This window comes from Schistocerca gregaria, chromosome 1, assembly GCF_023897955.1.
Source record: "Schistocerca gregaria isolate iqSchGreg1 chromosome 1, iqSchGreg1.2, whole genome shotgun sequence".
NCBI lineage: Eukaryota > Metazoa > Arthropoda > Insecta > Orthoptera > Acrididae > Schistocerca > Schistocerca gregaria.
This window is the reverse complement of record NC_064920.1, coordinates 11,992,048-12,013,258: the sequence shown is the minus strand read 5'-3', so window position 1 is coordinate 12,013,258 and position 21,211 is coordinate 11,992,048. Positions and strand designations below refer to the sequence as shown.

At 41.3% G+C, this 21,211-nt stretch overlaps 1 protein-coding gene across 3 annotated transcripts in view; it reads right to left on the bottom strand.

Moving 5' to 3' along the window:
* The window catches only part of LOC126325647 (dynein axonemal light chain 1), a 153,863-nt gene that overhangs the window by 130,564 nt on the left and 2,088 nt on the right, over positions 1–21,211 (bottom strand). The gene's annotated exons all lie outside the window — the stretch shown is intronic.

Sequence of the window (21,211 nt, the reverse complement as noted above, 5' to 3'; positions counted from 1 at the left end):
CATATAAACTTGTACTACTGTAGTAGGTGTGGCCTTATTATCTATCTTGGCCACAATAATGCGTTCACTATGCTGTGTGTAGTAGCTTCCCGGCATTGCTATTTTCCTATTCATTATTAAACCTACACTTGCATTACCCCTATTTGATTTTGTATTTATAACCCTGTGTAGGTGTAGTTATCTATGCCGAAACCTAGGTAAACACTAGGTGCTTTTTTCGCAGTCGAGGCAGGTTTCTAGTTTTTTAATATATTAACCAATGATTGCTGACGTGCTGCAATGTTGAAGGTTCTGTGATAAATGCTTAGCAATACCATAAGTCGGCGAGTTAATAGTGTTTAAAATAGGTCGTAATGGGACACTTTCTTTGTGGACCTTTGGGAGGCCATAGAGACGTGGTGGTGCCGGTGCCCTCGGGCACAGCTTCCTGATGATGTCCTTCTCTAGTCCCGAGTTGTTGAGCATCTCGATGGTCTTGCGGGTCACTGTTGTGGTGGGGTCCTTCTGTAGTCTTTTATAGGCAGGATCTTGCAGGAGGGCATCGATGTTCTGCCAATAGTCTCCTGATTTAAGCAGCACTGTGGTCTTGCCTTTGTCCGCTGCCAAGACCACTGCATCCTGGTCCTCCCTGAGTACCTGTAGCGCCTTTCATTCTGCCGCCGAAATGTTATTCTTCGGCATCTTTGCTTTGTCTAGTACACTCCAGATGTGTCTTCTTACTTCTTCTTCAGCTTCTTCAGGTAGTCTCCTTATGGCTTTCTCTACCCCACTTATGATTTCCCATTACGGCAGGGTGTTCGGAACCGGGGCGAAGTTTAGGTGTAGCATTCCATCGAAACGTTGCTATGAGATGACGATTCTAGTCAGCTGACAACCCGTGAAGACTTCATATATGAATTTCGCCGAGAAAGCCTGCACTCGCAAAGAACATACCTCTACGGGGAGGATATACATCGCAGTTACAAGATGCTGCAGAAGCTATGGGCTAAGAAGTGGAAGCTGCTCAGCAGGTTGGCTTTGTTACTCCGATGCCGGGATAAAGAAGTGATGCCCAAGTTCACCAACTTGCGGCATCCTGTTAATACCAACAGGATGAGACACATCTTATGATGGGCGAGCACAGCTCTGGAATGAGAACACATCAGAGTCACAAGACTGGAACTGGACAAGAACGCTAGAAGCCTGCTTTCTCTACACCTCCGATTGGCTTCCCGTCTCCCAAAACACACCTGAGACTGGACATCTACATCTACATCTACATCCATACTCCGCAAGCCACCTGACGGTGTGTGGCGGAGGGTACCCTGAGTACCTCTATCGGTTCTCCCTTCTATTCCAGTCTCATATTGTACATGGAAAGAAGGATTGTCGGTATGCTTCTGTGTCGGCTCTAATCTCTCTGATTTTATCCTCATGGTCTCCTTGCGAGATATACGTAGGAGGGAGCAATATACTGCTTGACTCTTCGGTGAAGGTATGTTGTCGAAACTTCAACAAAGGCCGCTACCGAGCTACTGAGCTTCTCTCCTGCAGAGTCTTCCACTGTAGTTTATCTATCATCTCCGTAACGCTTTCGCGATTACTAAATGATCCTGTAACGAAGCGCGCTGCTCTCCGTTGGATCTTCTCTATCTCTTCTATCAACCCTATCTGGTGCGGATCCCACACTGCTGAGCAGTATTCAAGCAGTGGGCGAACAAGCGTACTGTAACCTACTTCCTTTGTTGTCGGATTGGATTTCCTTAGGATTCTTCCAAAGAATCTCAGTCTGGCATCTGCTTTACCGACGATCAAATTTATATGATCATTCCATTTTAAATCACTCCTAATGCGTACTCCCAGATAATTTATGGAATTAACTGCTTCCAGTTGCTGACCTGCTATTTTGTAGCTAAATGATAAGGGACCTATCTTTCTATGTATTCACATCACATTACACTTGTCTACATTGAGATTCAATTGCCATTCCTTGCACCAGGCGTCAATTCGCTGCAGATCCTCCTGCATTTCAGTACAATTTTCCATTGTTGCAACCTCTCGATACACCACAGCATCATCTGCAAAAAGCCTCAATGAACTTCCGGTGTCATCCACCAGGTCATTTATGTATATTGTGAATAGCAGAAGGCAATACCTTTGCCAATGGCAAATGGTCCAAGAAGAAAACCATCGAAAGGCAGTGCAAGAAATTCCTTTGACTTCCGGAAGTGTGAAAACAGAAAGAAAAACTGTCTCCCAACAAGGTGGTCATTAATCTAACAAATAAGGTACTGGATGGGCCAACACAAGAGGTGCTGTCTGTCCAAGGGCCTAAACTTCGCCCCAGTTCCTAGCACCCTGCCGAAATGGGAAACCATAAGTGGGGTAGAGCAAGCCATAAGGAAACTACCTGAAGAAGAAGTAAGAAGACACGTCTGGAGTGTACTAGACAAAGCAAAGATGCCAAAGAATAACATTTCGGTGGCAGAATGAAAGGCGCTACAGGCACTCAGGGAGGACCAGGACGCAGTGGTCTTGGCAGCGGACAAAGGCAAGGCCACGGTGCTGCTTAAATCAGGAGACTATTGGCAGAAAATCGATGCCCTCCTGCAAGATCCTGCCTATAAAAGACTACAGAAGGACCCCACCACAACAGTGACGCGCAAGACCGTCGAGATGCTCAACAACTCGGGACTAGAGAAGGACATCGTCAGGAAGCTGTGCCCGAGGGCACCGGCACCACCACGTCTCTATGGCCTCCCAAAGGTCCACAAAGAAAGTGTCCCATTACGACATATTTTAAACACTATTAACTCGCCGACTTATGGTGTTGCTAAGCATTTATCACAGACGCTAAAACATTTGGTGGGTTTCGGTCCACACCATGTGAAAAACTCTGCTGATTTTGTGAAAGTACTACAGGGAATGGGGCTGGAAAATGAAGACCTACCAGTCAGTTTCGATGTGACATCCTTATTCACACGAGTACTGATAGAAGACTCCCTGGCTTTACTCGAAGCACACTTTGAGGAGGATATCGTCAAGCTCTTTCGCCATGTTCTAACCACCACCCATTTCAAGTGTGGTCGGAAGTTCTATGAACAGATAGATGGTGTAGCTATGGGTTCCCCCCTAGCACCAGGCATAGCCAACCTATACATGGAGAACTTCGAAAAGCTAGCACTGGAAAACTGCTAAACACAAGCGGAAAGCCTTCTACAGGTACATTGACGATACCATTGTAGTTTGGCCACATGGCAGGGACGAACTGCTAGAGTTCCATCAACATCTGAACAGTATACGTGAAAATTTCAAATTTACCATGGAGATAGAAGAGAACAGACACTTACCCTTTCTGGATATCCTGATCACAAGAAACATGGACATCATGCTGGGACATGCAGTGTATAGAAAGAAAACACACAAGAACCTCTATCTTAACGCCAATAGCTGCCACCACCCTGGGCAACACAATGCTGTACTCAACACCTTAGTGCACAGGGCCAGGTCCATCTATGATAAGGAAAGGTTGCCAGGAGAATTGCAACACCTAAAGGACACCTTCAAGAAAAATGGCTACAGTGAGACACAATTAAGGAGAGCTCTGAAGACCGATCACAAGAAGAGAGAAGAGAGACCGGATGAAGACGAACCAATAGGTTGTGCGTTCTTGCCATACGCAGGTCCTCCGATGTCCAAGATCTGGAGGATTCTCAAGAAACATAAAGTGAAGACCATTTTCCAAGCAGCAGGAAAAATCAAAGACCTTCTCGGTTCAATCAAGGTTCCACTAGGTCTGAAGGCACCATATGTGTACAAGATCGGATGCGAATGTGGGATGCAATATATAGGACAGACAATGGAGTTAATGGAGACGCATTCCATCAAAACGTTGCTACAAGACGACGATGCTACTCGGCTGACAACCCATGAAGACTTCATATATGAAATTCGCCGCGATAGCCTGCACTCGCTTATGGTATCGTTCTTCATTTCTTGTCCGTGCCCTACATTGTTCACGTAATCTGCTAAACTTTCCTTTGTCACTGGTCAAAGCCGGCAGCTAGTACCACAATTTTCTCTTTATCAGGTAAACCTGTTGCAAGACACTTACTTAACTGTCAAATGAGAATCTTAGAAACATTATTTTGTGTGGTTAGTATCAAATATTTGTCACACTGCAGTAGTACAAGTTTAATTTTCCTAAATAGTATTTTAGGACTGAATAAAATGATGCACTAATAAACGGCTTCACAACTAATGTTACACTCTCTTTTGTAATACGGATGTAACTCAAGAATAACTTTTTTGGATTGCTCAGGAATGCATAAACTAATGGGTCCATTGTAAAATGGGAAACAACTCATCAGCTTTGACCAATGACATCATATTTTAGTCATAGATACTAGTTTGTTTATTTTGAGCTGTAGATAATGGATCAGTCATCTTCTGTGGCAAAGCGTCATCATTGAAAATGAAAATAAATGATTGAACTGTTAAGATACAGATACTGCATATTCTGTTTGTCGCTTTTGGTAATTTTAATTCATTTGTGTGCACATTTTGAATTAGACATTTGTCTGATAGTGAGTCTTTCCAATTTCCATTTCCTTTGCAATTGATCCACACCCTGTACTATGTACGTCAGCTGAAGAATAGAATACCAGTACTAGCAAAGGCAAAAAAAGTGACATGCATAACACTGGTATCTTGTACCTCAGCTGAACTATGAAGGTTGTATCCTATTCTTCAATTGACCTATGCAGCTTTTTTTGCCTTTGCTAGTACTGATATACTATTCTCCAGTTCACATAAATAGGTCAATTGAAGTACAGATACGTATTTTATGTTCGTCATGATTTTCACTTTCACTAGTATTAGTATCCTGTTCTTCAGTTGCTACTAGTAGTAGCGAAGGTTAAAAGCTGACATACACATATATGTCAACTGAGGTATTCAATGTCAGTGTTGCGTATGTAATTCTTTGAATTTATTTCTGCAGCACAGGCTTGGTGACAGGTTTCCAATGTTCCTAATCACTTTCTTTCGAGGTTTAAGTACTCTGCCTATGAATATATTAACTGCATTACCTGATACGTGTATACCATAAGAGATGTGTGGGTAAATTTGACCACAATATATTTTTAGTAGAGTGTCATGATCAACAGTTTGTTACATTTTACTCATTACAAATATGTTTGTGATCATTTTTGAGCATATTTTGTCTGTATAAGTGTCCCATGTCATGAGACTGTTCATCAATCTCAGTAACTTGCTGCAATAAACTTTTGAAGTACCCAAGACTGATGTCAAGATCATCTGCTTCAACCTATTTGCTTATGATCTCATGTAAGTTGTTTTACCTACACTTATGAAAAGGTTGCATCCCTCCCCCCTCCCTGCCAAAAAATTATCTGTGTGCTCTATCCGTATCTAAACATGTTCTGGTTTCACGGTCTTTTGGAAATTTACTTGTGATTAGTAGAAATGCGACATCAGCATACATGATCACTGTTTCATTTACAGCTTCTGGCATGTCATTTACATATAGAATAGAAAGGGTCTCCATGCAAAACCACGCAGTACACCATGTTTGACCTCTTTGAATGTTGAGAACACATTTTCCAATCTGTTGTTCTTTCTATATTTTATCTCTACACATTGTTGCCTATTTTTGATAAATGATTTTGTGGGTACGCGTGCTGTGCCCCCCAGTGCTTACTGCACAGCACACATGTTGGGAATGCAGTGGAATGGAGCCCTTGTCTTAGTAACATACATGATGGTAAAAATTAAACCACACGATTACTTAAGCACAAACAATAAACAATCAAAAACTACTTATAAATTGTCCAACCATCCGTTACAGCTGTTCATATCCTTTTTGACATGGACTTTATTGTCTCGGTAACTGAAAAAGGGCCTAAAACGACAAGGTTTTTACATTAAGGTAGGTAGCTGCAAACTCGAGTCATACCAGTGGGTACACCACTGGTGCTGTTCAGTAAATGAGGTGCCTGCAAGCTATTTGCTAATTGTGATGCAAAGCTCACTCATCGAGATAAATACATGCACTGCCGTTAGGACTCCATCGGGTCGCAGCAATCACGAGTCTTCACACAGCGTTCTCATTATAAACACTACACATTCACTGAATTTGGTGGTTGGGGAGCTGTGGGTGCACACAGCTGCTCAGTGACCTCAGCAGCCACTGTGTTTATGCACGGGTCGCTGTGGTGCTGGCGTACGTCAGCAGTGGGTGGGTAGTGTCGGGAGACGGTCCGGGCTGCGTGCTGTGTGTGACAGTGTGTGACAGTGGGTTGTGGCCAGAGTGTGAGACGCACAGCTGGACCTGCAGCTCAGGGAGGAAGCTGTCGCGTGGTGCAGCAACAGATGCAGGAGGCACACGAGGTAGCACGAGGAGCTGCATTGCGGTGCAGTCTCGCTGGATGCAACGCGGCATTGGGGAAATAGGGCAAGCAGGGCACACATGGTTTAACACACGGTAGAGTGTACGGGCATCAGTCAGTGGTCGTGCTGTATCTGTCATCTGCTAGATGCCACGGTGTGGGCGTGGTGGCAGGGGCAGGTGTCGCTTGTGGGCACTGGAGGTCACATTCTGATTTGGTGTGGGCTACTGGGCTGCCAGAGGAGTGGCTTCATCGGTCAGCAGTGGTGAAGCACCGATCCAAAAGTCCCAAAGTCACGTGTAGTGCGTTTGAGGGTCAGGTTCTGCATGCTCATGAATTGCGGCGGAAGGGTTAGCAAATGGGGGCAATGTGGCCGCATCTGGGTTCTAGGTGCTGGTGGTGTCAGGGTGGGAGCTGGTGTCGGCAGCAGTGTCCATGGCATCCATGGTTTGTAGGGATACCTCAGCTGCCAGTGGTGCATCTGCATCGTCAGTGCCAAACATGTAAACTGGCTTTACCCTGTCAATGGACACCATTGACCGGGCACGAGGAGGTGCACGGTGAATGTTATGTCACTTCGCTGCAGAACGAGTTGTGGACTCGAGTACTGTGGGCAGAATGGGGGCTGACAGGCATCGACGCTTAGCATTACGTGAGTGCAAGATGTGAGGTGGCAGTGCACGGAAGTTTTGTGCTTACCGTGGAGTTCTGGAGGCATTGGCCACAGCCTGGCCACGTATTCTTGCAGCTGCTGAATGTACACTGGGATACATAATGTACCGGGTAAAGCCTGTGGCTCAATAAAGTCGCCTGGCAAATGTTCAAATGCGTGTGAAACCCTAAGGGACCAAACTGCTGAGGTCATTTGTCCCTAGACTCTCACACTACTTAAACTAACTTAACGCTAAGGACAACACTCACACCCATGCCCGAGGGAGGACTCGAACCTCTGATGAAAGGGGAGTCACCTGGTAGGACCAGACGATTTCCGTATACCAAGTCAGTGGGACATGCCTCCAAGTGGCCTTGAGGGCAGCCTGCAAGCATAACAAGACCAGCAGCAAAGCACAAGACCATTTTGTCGTTGCAGCAGGTAAGAGCAGATTTCAACATGTAGTGGAAACGTTCCACCATGCCATTTGCTGCATGATTGGTAGTATGGACAAGGATGTTGCATGTCTGAGTCAGTTTTGTGACAAATGGGAAGTGAACTGGAGACTGCAATCAGATGTTAGGTGGTGGGGAGAATCAAAATGCAAAACCCACTTTATGACGAACGCAGCAGTGGCTGTTTTGGCCGAAATATCTGGCACGGGCACGACTTTCAGCCAGCGTGTCAACTGATCCGTCGTAGTGAGGAGAAAGCGGCAGTCACCTGAAGGGGTAAGGAGCTGACAAGGTCGACTTGGAAGTGGGAGAATTGATGTTCAACACAGGGAAATGGGGCCATTGGCATGTGTACGTCCATTGGCATGTGTACGTAATGGGCCACTTTGACATGCTGGCATAGATTGCCGGCATGGGCCTATGTTGGGCAGTCCCATTGGACATCAGGCCAGAAAAGACATTCCTGGATGAGGGCAGCACATTCATGGAGGCCAGGATGTGCTAGACCGTGCAAGCGATTGAAAACTGGAATGCAGATAGATGGAGGAAGGTAGGGGTAGACACAGTCTTTGGAGTCAGTGAGGTGCGCAGGGTCAAACATGAATCAAACCTGCAGGTCAGTGCCTGCTACTGAATGAAGTTGGAGGACAAATTTCAAATTTGGATCTTGATGTAAGGGGGTTAGTGTGGAGGTCAGAGGTCTGGGCCTTTGTAAGAATCTCATAATCTATCGAAGTGCTGAGGGTACAGGAGTGGCATCTTGTTGATGCCAGCTACATGGCGTACATCAGTGGCAAATTGTGCTACATACTCCTGCTGGCTGAAGCAAAATTTCATCGCCATCTTTCTTACAAAAAACCTTCATGAGTGGGCACTGATCCATAAAAACAGTGAAATGATGCCCCTCAATGGAGGAGCGGAAATGCTTCACTACCTCATACATTGTAAGCAGCTGGCAATCATATCCATTTGGTTGTGGTTCTGACAGTTTGGCTGAAAAGAAAGCCAGCAGCAACCAAGTGTCCACAATATGCTGCTGGAGGACCGCAACAGTCTCGGACTGACTCGCACCAGTGTCAGTAGCGAGAGGGGTGGAACTGTGTGGGTGCCCCACGAGGGCCACCTCGGCAAGGTCGCATTTGGTGCGCTCAAAACTGGCTGTAATTATAGGGGTCTGTGGTATGGGTCCATTCCCTTTTGCTCGGCTGCCTCGCAATGCAGCAGTGAGGGGTTCCTGAATGGCAGCCACATCTTTTAGAAAACAGTGAAAAAAAATTGAACCTTGTGCGGCTCGCGTTGATGCCGTTCACACCTTCACATCTTGTAATAGCGATGGTGGCATCTTGTTTTATTAGTGTGCTCACTGGCGCCACCATGTTTGATCACCTTGTCTGTCAGTGAGTGGCAGAGCAGCAGCGCTTATCGATAGGACATACTGTGGAACCATCTTTGGAGCAGCCTCGCGTATTTCCAGGATTTCGTGTGTCGAACAAGGAGAGTTGAGTTGGACAGAGCAGCAGCAGTGAGGGCCGGACAGCCAGTACTCGTCCGACAACTGGCGACACACATACACTGTCCAATGGTAGGATGTGGTCACAAGAGTGCATGACCACGTCAAGCATCGGGTTCAGCACATTGTAGTTGAATTCGGGTAGTGCAACTTTCACTTGTGTGTGTGTGTGTGTGTGTGTGTGTGTGTGTGTGTGTGTGTGTGTGTGTGTGTCCACCTGTCGAAGTGACCTCATGGCCATAAGATGTCAGTTGACAATTTATACTGGGATCTTTCCCATGCCTGACTTGAATGGGGATGACCGTTGGTTGGTCGTTCGATCAGTCGTCACAGCGGATGACATGCATTTGGTCTTCCAACAGCTTCTGGCTTCTCTGTGTATGTGCCAACTTGTAATTTGTCCATGTTGTTTCACAGTGTCTGGTTTTAGTATTGTGAGTTGTTGGTGGAACTGTTTTCCCAGATCAGTGTGTATTTCGTGCTTTTGAATGAGCAGTTATTTTATGCTGTCTGCGGACTGGATTTCGAGACAGTTGCGAATGGACATCAGTTCGGTTGGGGCACAGCAGCGAGCAGGTCTGTGCAGTGCGAGGGCAAGCCGGGGCCGCTGGCAGGTGCTGCCACTGCTGGATTGAGGAGGGGTAGCTGTGAGAGCGATGACTTCGTTGCACACTGAACCCTGGACTTTTCAGTTGAGTGAAGAGTTAACTGCTAATGCAACTTCGATTATTTTGAGATCTCGCCTTTGGTCGGCAGGTTGTCGCTCATAGGGCCACTGAGCCTGGTAGCAACAAGTGAAGTGTTTCAAGGCGGTGAAATACTGCAGCAGTCTTTATCTGTTTGTTATTCATCATTGAATATTATTATTAGTGAAGTGCAACCAGTGGTATTTTATGCCTTGTGGCACTAACGCCCCAGTTACTCCAGTTACTTCCCCTGGAGGTTAACATACTTTTCCAGCAGTGTACCTTCCCTCATTGTGTTGATGCTGTCCAACACAGCGTGTAGTTCAACAGTCTATTGTATTCTACTGTGTATATTTTTTGGGAGGTCCACCTTGCTTCTAGTGTTTCCTTCGGTCTAGGGTGTTTTCTGAAGACGTAGAGCCGTCTGTTCGCTCTTGCCTAAAAAAAAATTCCATCATTGTGCCGGTAATCAGATGTTAGGCAGATTGGTTAGTCGGTCGGTCAGCGCTTAAGCCCCTAGTTTGAGTTGCCGTCCTGTTATGTGAGTACAACTTGGGCTGCCTGTCTCACCTTACCTTACGTTTGAGTTACCTTCTCAGGCCGACCTTTGGAACACTTGATTATAACCGCTTGTGTTGATTCCTTAGACTGTGACGTATGTTTTAAGGATATTTGTAATTTTCTAATTATTGTTGTTTGTGGTCTTCAGCCGAGCAATAACTTTATTTCTGTCAAGATAATGCCTTCAGCTGTGTTAAAGTTTTTTTTAAGCAAGCTTGTTTTAAAAGCATGGGATTTATTTTAAAATTGATGTTCGGAACTGTTTTCCTCACTTCTAACTCAGGCCTTCAGCCATTTGTTATTTGAAATTGTTTGTGTCCTTCAGCCGAGTAATAATTTAACTTCTTTTATAATAAGGCCTTCAGCCGTGTCACAGTTTGTTTTAAAACGAAGTATTTATCTTAATATGTGCTATTTTGAATTGTTCTTCTGACTTTTAATTCAGGCCTTCAGCTATTTGTTGTTTGAGGTTATTGTTGGAGGCCTTTGGCCCAAAAATTACTATTATTTTTATTTTCTCTGTGATAAGGCCTTCAGCCATTGTACAGTCAATTGTGTGTGTGGTTTTTTTAAGAGATTGTTTTAAAATTTTAATTTTTTTTTTTTTAAATGAAGCTTACGTATTTGTCGTGCAACAAAGAGTAACTAATTATGGCCCCATCCACAATCATAAACTTATCCTGCCCCATCTTGTGAAACCAGCTCTCAACTTGTAGCAGAGTGTGGTTATGATTGTGATATTCCCATTTCAGTTACTCTCAGTACAATTGTAGTCAGTGTTACTAGATATTTGTTTTGGTATTTTGTTCTTTTAGGTCAGGCAGTGCCCCAGGATCAGCCTGTTGAGGAAGGACCACCTCATTTATGAGCTGGCAATAAGGCATCAGCTTATTGAGGGTAGTGTTCCAGACTTAGCAGCCCATTTGCGTGCTGCCGTTCTTCAGCTGGTTGGCGTCACGTCGGATGTTGTGGGTGAGACAGTAGCAGCTATTGAGTTTTTGTTTAAGGCCATTAGGGGCCTTGAGGACACCATAGGCTTCCAGAAGGCACTCAACCTAGAGGCAGTCAGTTCGACAGGGTGCTGGCACAGTTAATTCATATTTTGAGTAGGTGGCCAACCTTTGGTGCCCTTTAAATTCTGGTAGCTCCTTTTGGTTGGTCAGCTTCGAATAGTTCTTGAAGTTGGTCATCTCTTGAGACTTAGCTCAGTACCTTCTTCAGTGCAGGGATGTCGGGTTGCCCATGGGCATGTGTTTCCTCTGCATGGTTGAAGTCCGAGCAGATATCTCGCTTCTTTTGTTGCTGAGCTAGCAGTGGTTTCTTCAATTGATCATCTTGTGAGACTTAGGTCGGTCCTTTCCTGGTGCAGGAATGTTGGGTGGCCAGTGGGTACGTGTTCCCTCTGCATGGTTGGATCCGAGCGAGTGGCTCGCTTGAGGCTTTCTCACGGCAATTGTTTTTCCCCTGCATTATGGAGCTGCCAGTCGACTTCATTTTGAGATCTGATTGTCTGTAAAATTGTGGTTTTAGTATTGTGAGTTGTTGGTGGAATAGTTTTCCCTGATCTGTGTGTATTTTGTGGTTTTGAATGAGCAGTTATTTTATGCTGTCGGCGTACTGGATTTGGAGACAGTTGCGAACGGACGTCAGTCTAGTGTTATCTCCAGCCTAGGGTGTTTTCTGAAGACGTAGTGCTGTCTGTCTCTTCACCCTTGCCTAAAAATATTCCATCATTGTGCTGGTGATCGGACGTTAGGCAGATCAGTTAGTCGGTTGGTCGGCACTTAAGCTGCCCCTAGTTTGAGTTGCCATCCTGTCGCATGAGGACAACTCTTGGCTGCCTGTCTCACCATATCTTATGTTTGAGTTACCTTCCCTGGCCGACCCTTGGAACACTTGATGAGAACCGCTTGTCCTGACTTAGATTGTTATGTTTGTTTCAAGGATATTTGTAATTTTCTAATTATAATTGTTTGTGGCCTTCAGCCAAGTAATAATTTCACTTCTTTTATAATAAGGCCTTCAACCGTGTTACAGTTTGTTTTAAAATGAAGTATTTATCTTAACATGTGCTATTTGGAATTGTTCTTCTGACACTTAATTCTGGCCTTCAGCTGTTTGTTGAGGTTGTTGTTGGTGGCCTTCGGGCCTAAAATTGTGGAATTTTTTTCTGTGATAACGCCTTCAGCAATCATACCATCAATTGTGCTGTTTTAAGAAATTGTTTTAAAATTTTAATTTCTTTTAATAAAGTTTACATATTTGTTGTGCAACCAAGAGTAACTGATTACGGCCCCATCCACAATCATAACCTTATCCTGCCCCATCCTGACAACCTAGCTCTCAAAAAGTTGCCATCCCCAAACATCTGCGTAGTTCCTTGTATGTTGCGGTCCACAGAAACTTGGGAACTGCATGGACTTTCTCAGGTAAGAGATGCAAGACAAATGCGGATATGTGTTCCAGGAACTCAGTCTTGGCTACCCCAACACACATTTGTCCACAATGAGAATGACCTCTGCTCTTTCCAGGCTGCTAAAAACTGCCCTGAGGTATCCATGTGGTTCAGCCAATTTCTGGCAGTAAATAGGGATGTCGTCCAGTTAGTTAAAAGAGCTCAGTGTGTTGCAGAGGATGTCGTCCAAAAATTGCTGCAATGTTTGTGCAGCATTACTGAGGCTGAAAGGCATAAAGGGGCTTTTGAAGAGACAAAAGGGCATAATAATGGACATCTTCTTGATGTCCTCTGATGCAACCAGAATCTGTGAAAAGCTTTTGCACAATCTACCTAACTGAATATGGCAGAGCCCTAAATTTTGTTACTATAACTGCACAAAAGGGGAACTATATAATGGTCATGAATAGTTTGTTTATTCAGGTTCTGGTAATCACCACAATGGTGCCAAACTTGATTTTGGCTGGTGGGAGAGGGTGGACACGGCGCTGTACCAGTGGGCCCTGTGTGGTCACGATATAGTGCAATATGTCAGGGTGCACTTCAAGGGGGTGCCAGAAGGAGGGGGGGAGGGGGGTCAAGAGTGAAAAGTTGGAGGGGAGATTGACAAAAAGACTTAACACTGAAGTGGGAGGCAAGGCAGGCAGTGCAGGTTGCAGAACAATGAGACAACCCGTCAACTGGGTGATGTTTCACGTGATTGCAAAGGAGATTGAAGTGGGAAAGAAAATTAATGCTTCGGATGAGGTCAGTGACATCAGCCACAGTGAAATTACTGAGAAACTCCTCACTGAGGCCAAGGTCAACACGACAGGTGCAGGGGCCACAGGTGGCGATGACGGAACCATTTGCGGCAGTGAACAGCGAGGGGGAGTGTGGATTGTGACCGAACAAGTGTGGAAGACAGTGTGGGAAGATGGCTATAATCGAACCACTGTTGATTAGAAATAATATAGGTAAGGTGGAGTAATAGTGATCCAATATGAACAGGCGCTGTGAAATTGGGGAGCAAGCGGGTTACCTACCACCAGCAACCGACCATGTTTGGGCGACATGATCACGGTAGCCAGCAGTTTGTTGCATGACTGCCAAAGCACTCGTGGTACCAGCATACAAGGTCAGCATCACATGCCTCTTCCTGCTCCGATGTAGTCCCCAACAATCAATCTTTCCTTCTTGTCCCATACAGGAAGTCTCCTCTGACCCACGGTTCTGGGTGATTTTCCCAAAATCTATCCCTTTTCATAGACCTCTCCAGTCCTTTTCCTTCATCCTTCTTCCTTTCCCTTCAACCCTTCTTCCTGAAGAAGGCTACGAAAGCTTGTCAGCCACAACAGTCTTGATGTGTGTGTTCTGCTGCCGCTTGGTGAGTAGATTTTTTATCTATCCAATTAAATAATTATATCAATAATTGATTGTTTTCCTGTAGTATTTGATTTATAAGGAATGTGGGAGCCTTACTTATGTATTTACAAATATGATTAATTATATTTATGATTTCTGACTCATCTTTGGGTGATATGAATATATAGTCTGTTACAATCTTGGAGTTTTTTTATGTTATTTACTATTTGGATGTTTTGGTTTCTGACCAACCCATCCATTACATCTATGTACTACTGACTGAAAATACCAGATACTTCATACAGATCATTTAGTCATCTTCCTTCCTTTGTAAATGTGGTATTTATGTGAGCTGGCACTTCTGTCTCTCTCCTGCTTGTGTTTATGTGTTCTCATACAGTTTTGGAGACATATGAAGAAGTTTCAATTTTGTGTTTATAGTATCTGGCATCTTGCTGTAGGCTATCTTCATGTCTCTGTAGAACTTGCCCTTTGCTAAACATCTACCCTCCTGATAATTTTTATATACTTCTTTTAATCCTTCTCTGTTCTGAATAGTTTTTGCTGTGATCCAGTTTTTACTTAACCTTTTTTGTACTTTTCTAAATACTTACAGAAAGTTAACATTTATAAAATAATTCACAGTTTCGCCAAAATTTCCCAGCTCTTTCATTCATTTTTTTCACCACAAATCCCTTCCCAGTTTTCTTTCTTTTTTTACAGCAAAGCTTCCCAGATCTTTAGGTACCCTGGTTTGGTATATCTTAGTTCTATCACTGTATCTTCTTTGCTCTTCAATTTATTGGCCGTAGTGGTCAGCAATTACATTGTTTACTATTTGTACATTCTACCTGTGCTCAGGTATGTTAGTGAGAACATGATCTACGATTGTGTCTACTGTAGCTGTACATCTTGTACTTTTAATATGTGTCTGTAGGTTGAATGAGCTTAAGATATCAAGGAAGCTTTAGCACAAACATGTTATACCATTGTTTTAATATTAAAATCACCAACTTTTATTAAAAAAGTGAATTCTCTGATAATTCTGCCTAGTAGTATCTCAAGTATCTACTCTCGAGCTTGCTGAGCGAAATATACCCAGCAAAAACACTTTTTTCCTGGGAGCCCTAGGAGCTGTATCTGAATGGCAGCAGCTGCTTCAATCAATAGTACTGCACAGTTTGGTATGTGATACATAGTGCAGCCAATTACATTACTACTAACATATATAGCTATACCCACATTTTTATATTCTTCTACAGTAATGTGCCATTTTTATATCCCTTCAGATTATACACCATTTTTTCATTTTCCTTTTGCTACATGCTCTGACACAATAAAAACATTTGGCATATCAGTTGCTTATAATAAAATAAATGTCCTCCAATTTATTGGAAGAATATTGCACATTAGGGGAAGTAGTTAACTTCAGAATCCTTATCATTTACATTTCTGTTAACTACATTTCCTGACATCTGCTTCTGTAGCCTTTCATAACATGCAGATCGCACCTTTAAACCAGCATCTAAATTATTCATTTGTAGCTTAAACTATTATTTCCACACATGCCACGTATCTTATGTGCTTCCCCTTCAGCCTACCTCCAAATAAAAAATAATTCATCTGTGCATGCGTCACTATTTTCCCCTGTGCACAGTATTTGACCCTGTTTCTTCTGTAATGAAGGTCTTTTCTCCTCTTGCTAGTATTGCTGTAGATTCTGTTGAAACTATAGCTTTTGTAGTTACTATTGGTGTCTGCTCTGATGTTCCTGATATTGAAGGCAGCTCAGCTGTTACTGTTGAGAGCGAGGCAGATGGTTCTTCCATTATTGCAGTTTTCGGAGGCTTCACCATTTTATTTAGAACCGCTGCTTCTGCTGTTTTTCTTTCTGTGGTCACTTCATCCAGGATTGTGTTTTCTTTATCACTGCTTTTTGTATTCTGGTTGTTCACTGGTGTTGATGGCAGCTCTACTATTCCTATATATCTCACGGGGATGGCAGGTTTGTATAGACTTTTTTCTTGGCATCTCAATTTTTCTAACTTATGAGTGATTTTTTTGCAGAGTAATTCTTTGCCACTTCTGTTAAAATGCATTCCATGTTTCATATAAATGCACCTTTGCAGAAAGTCCACACCAAGGAAATGGGCATTTGTGTACATTTCACAGATATTGTGAAACTGTCTGTTTGGCTTTTTAATTTCAGAATTTACACAGGAAGTAGGCATGACATAGTGTGTGTGTGGTATTCCTGCTACAATTCTGATGTCATTACTTGCACAGTGAAGAAATTGCCTTACATTATGGACTTCATTTGCCAGTTCATTTCTATAAATATCATTTGCACCCCCAATTAACACAATACTTCTGTATCTGTTTTTCTTAACTGTCCTGGTCGATGTTTTTGGTAATTTAATGCATGGGTGCATTTGGTTTAACGTATCCACACGCTTTCACTTTGAAGTATTTCATAAGATTTCTGCAAGACTGTCTCCAAGGCTGTCAGAATGAACAACCATTTCTGCATGTTTACCATATCCTAGACCTGTGTCTACAAATTTCCATTGAGCAAAATTGTTCACCTGACACTTTCCTATAGTTTTAATATTTATATGTGCATCAATTGATAGCAGAATATATGCTATCTCAGAAAGTCTTCATATCAGACAATCTGTGTCACTCTATGTAGGAACATTCTTCTCACAACAACAAAATGTCTACAGTAAAAAAAAAAAAAAAAAAAAAGGGTAGCTGTGAGCAAACAAACATTGATATCTGGTAGTCCTCTGTGTACAATTCTAAAGTTAATAGTTATTGCTCTTATCCTTCTGAACTACTATCAGGAACTTTTTCACATAATCGCTGGCTAGGAAAGAAGTTCACCACCTCAGTACCAAAATCACACCAAATTTTAATACTGGCACAGCATTACTAGGCATAGGCACGCTGCTAAGAATGGGTTCTTGTTCTTATTCTTTATCTGTCTGTGGATCATTTCTTGCAACAATACTAGAGACATTATGTTTACATAAAGCTTACATATACAAAGTGGAAATACAGTGACATCTATCAAAAAAGGGGTAGATTTTGAGAAAGTCACCCAGAACTATGGGTCAGGGGCACAAAATCTACCCCTTTTCCCAGACCTCTCCAGGGTCAATACATCTCAAATCAACTAACAGTCTGAACCTTGATATCTCAGATTTGGGTGAATTTTTTTCAGGTAATGTACCCGCTAACACTAGTTTAAATTTGAAGTTTCAAATTTTTCTGACCTTTGGTTTTTGAGTTTCAAGGATTTAAAAATCAAAAAAACCTCTTGTTTTTGAACAATCGATGATTGTTTTAAAATGCTGTAGCTCAAAAACTATAAAACCTAGAGAGATCAAACTTTCTTCATTGTTTTCCCTCTATAAATTCCCTTCAATTCGATGTGTAACATGACTATGCTACCTAAATCTGAAAATTTTTAACTATTCCAAAAAAACATTTTTAGAAATTTCCAAAATACATACCCTCGGATTTGTTTTTATAAAAATTGTATGTGTTGTCCAGTCTAACTGACTACATGCATGCAAAATTTAAAAATGGGATCTCAATAGGTTCTTGTATAAAATAACATTTTACTACTGCAATATACACTAGTGAGCTGAAAAGCAGACTATTTCTAGGCTATGAATACTAAAGTAGGCCTATGTAATTCTAACAAACTTAAATTATTATGTTAGCCTTTTTATGCAACATTACGCTCTTATTGTTTGTTAATTGATTAAAAGATATAGTATTGTTTCTATTTAATGTTCATGATTCTTTTAACTATGCATCAGAAGGAAGAGAACACATTTTAAGTGAACACATTTTAATTGGTAATATACGTGCTACAAGTTAAAATTTTGAATAAAGCCGCTCACCTTCATCCTTAGTTGTAAATGGCAGAGATTTATCTTTTTTGTGGTTTTCCAGTATTATTTATAATCATTTACAAGTTCCTTATATTAGAAATTGGCATGTAAGCAATTTCATTTGGGAAAAAGATTAACTTGTTGATATTTACATGGACAGAACTGTATTCATCCAAATCTAATAGGTCATGGTTCAAATCATATAGTACAATTGGTTGATTCAACATGGAATGACCCTCCAGTCCTTTTCCTTCACCCTTTTTCCTTCCCCTTCAACCCTTCTGCCTGAAGAAGGAGCCACTAGCTTTGAAAGCTTGCAAATCAACAACAGTCTTTTATGTGTGCATTCTGCTGTTGCTTAGTGAGTAGTCTCTTCATATATGCAGTTAATAATTACACATTTTAAGTAATTCAATACATAGTTTTACATTTGTTGCAGTTTCCCCTTGCAATGTATACTGACACACATTTTTTTTTTTATTTCAAGACATTCTTTAACATTGTAAGCAAAAACATTGACCAGATATCTTTTTAATTTTCTTTTAAAACGAGACATACTTTCTATCTATATACACTGTGGTAAACTGTCGTACAGTATACATGCAGCATTTACAGATTCTTTGTCTGTGAATTTTAGCCTACTTCCTTCTATATGATAATCACTTTTTATTGTATTATGTTCATAATATTCTCCATTTAGCAATGCAGTGCAATTAGTTATGACATAGATAATTGTTTCATATATAGTGAAGTACAATAATCTGTAACCCTACCATAAACAAAAAGTGCATCATTTACATCCAGGAGATCCTGCCCTTCGCTTGGAGTTGTGCAACTGGTTAAATACTAATTGACAGTAACACAAATACATTTTATTTAGTGATAAGGCACAGTTTACTCTAGATGGCATAAAAAATTTACATAATGAGCATGTATGATCTATAGTGAATCCACATGCACAACAATGCAACACAATTTTCAGCAGCAATTTAGCATAAATGTGTGGTGTAGTGTAATCAACACACACTATATTGGACCACTTATTTTCTCAGGACATCTAACTGGCAAGAGAGCTTGCAAATCCTTCAAGAAGAAATGCCCCACTTGCTCAAAGATGTTGCACTTGCTATGCGATTGCAAATGTATTTTCAATATGATACCACACCTCCAAATTTCACCAACACCGTTATTACACATTTAAATTTTCCCCATAAATGGATTGGTCATGGTGCTACATGTCTGTGGCCACCCAGATCGCCCCATTTAACACCAATGGATTTTTGTGTATGGGGATGGATGAAAGACATAGTTTATCAGAACAAAGTTAATACACATGTGGCATTACTTGCTTGCATTATGAATGCAACATATTAAACTAAGAAGAACCCTGTGAAACTGAAATGAGCAACAAAATCTGCTCATACATGTGCAGCTAAATGCATTGAACTCGGTGGAGACACTTTTGAATATTTATTCTTAATATACTGTGAAATTGTATGTACACTGTACAAATTCCTTAACACTGAGCTTTGTTTTTTCCAGTTTAACATGAATTCACATGTGCTATGGTATTAATAAAAGCAGATTATCTGACACATCATACAGTTTCAGTTAACGTTCTTACCATCATTTATTTCAAAATTAAATTATCTACAACTTATGTTGAAAACTTTGTGCAATTGTCTGGAATTTAAAAAACAAATTGGGCCAAGTAGTTAATAAATTAAAAATTTTACCAAATTACTTCTTTGCTTCTCTCAATGTTCTGGAAAACTACTGCTGATACATGTCTGTGACTTTTTTATTAGATTCTCCAGATCAAAGACAACAAAATGAATGGAAATCATGCTGCTCATACAGTTCTGTGATGGCTTGATAGTAGCGAAATTGCTAAATTTCAGGCAAAATCTTTTATTAGCCATAACTAAACATTTGCGGGCCTATTTTTATATGAACTTTTTTCTTTAATTTGACTTGTAGAATAACATATTAAAATATTTGCAGATCTTTGTGAATCACCCGGTATGTTGTTTTGTTTCCATTTATAAAGTGATTGTTTTCCCTGCAATAATTGTTTCCACTTTTCACATTTATTGAAGCCTTCTCTTGCAGGTCATCTGTCGTAGAACTGGTGACAACAAGTTAAGTATCATGTGCGAACATGACTACACTATCAGATATTGTTTTGGTCAAATGATTGACAAACAGAATGAGAAACATTGGACCAAGGACAGATCCTTGAGGAAACCCATATTTAACAATTTCAAAATACACATGTAGCATTATTTTTCACCTTCGCTTCATTTCTACTTGCTGCTTTCTATTTTCCAAAACGATTTAGTTGCAAGTTTTATGGATTTCAGCTATTGATGTTTTGGTAAATTTGCTCTTCTGAACCCGTGTTGTTCATCATTGAGAATACTGGATGTTTGTATAAAATTTGTATTCTGTCTTTGATTATGGTTTCTACTATCTTAGAGAGTACAGATGTAATACTTATAGGTCTGTAATTTCTTGGGCCTTTCTTGCAACCTCCTTCATATATATGAATTACTTTACTCTTTTTTTTTTTTTTAGACATATTGCATATATTCCTTTTGCTATAAATTAGTTTGTCAGGCAGGCTAGTGGCTTTACTACACATGTGAACGGCATTTAATTACCTTAGTTTAGTGGACATACCATATACTCACTCTTTTTTTTAATTTGTTTTTTGACTATATATTTTTCTTATAATCTCTGATTCATTCATTGGGATCATGAATAAGCATTTTGTCCTATATGGAATGTTTGTTGAGTTCATTTTGGAAGAACCATATAGTTTTGATTTTGTTAATTTGTCCACAACTTCCGTGTAATGTTTGTTTAAACTATTGCTGACATCTTGTGCATCACTGAGTTCCCTCTCATTTACCTCAAGTGTTATGTTATCAGTGTTTTCCACACCTAATACTTTCCTCTCTTCATTGGTGAAAGACCATAGTGATACTTGTTGAGGTTGCTATCTTGTTTTTATAATATGTCGATTTAGTTTCTTTTATCAGTTTGGTGTATGATTTCTTCTTTTCCCTATATGCATCCCCATTTTCTTGGGTTGGCTACAGCCAACTATTTTCATACATACTTTTCACCTCTGCACTCTTCCTTTTTACCTCTACTGTGACCCAATTCTTATTATACTTCTCATTTATTTCCCTTCATACTAATGGACATGCAACAACTATCTAATGGCCTAATGTATTGCAGTATGGGTC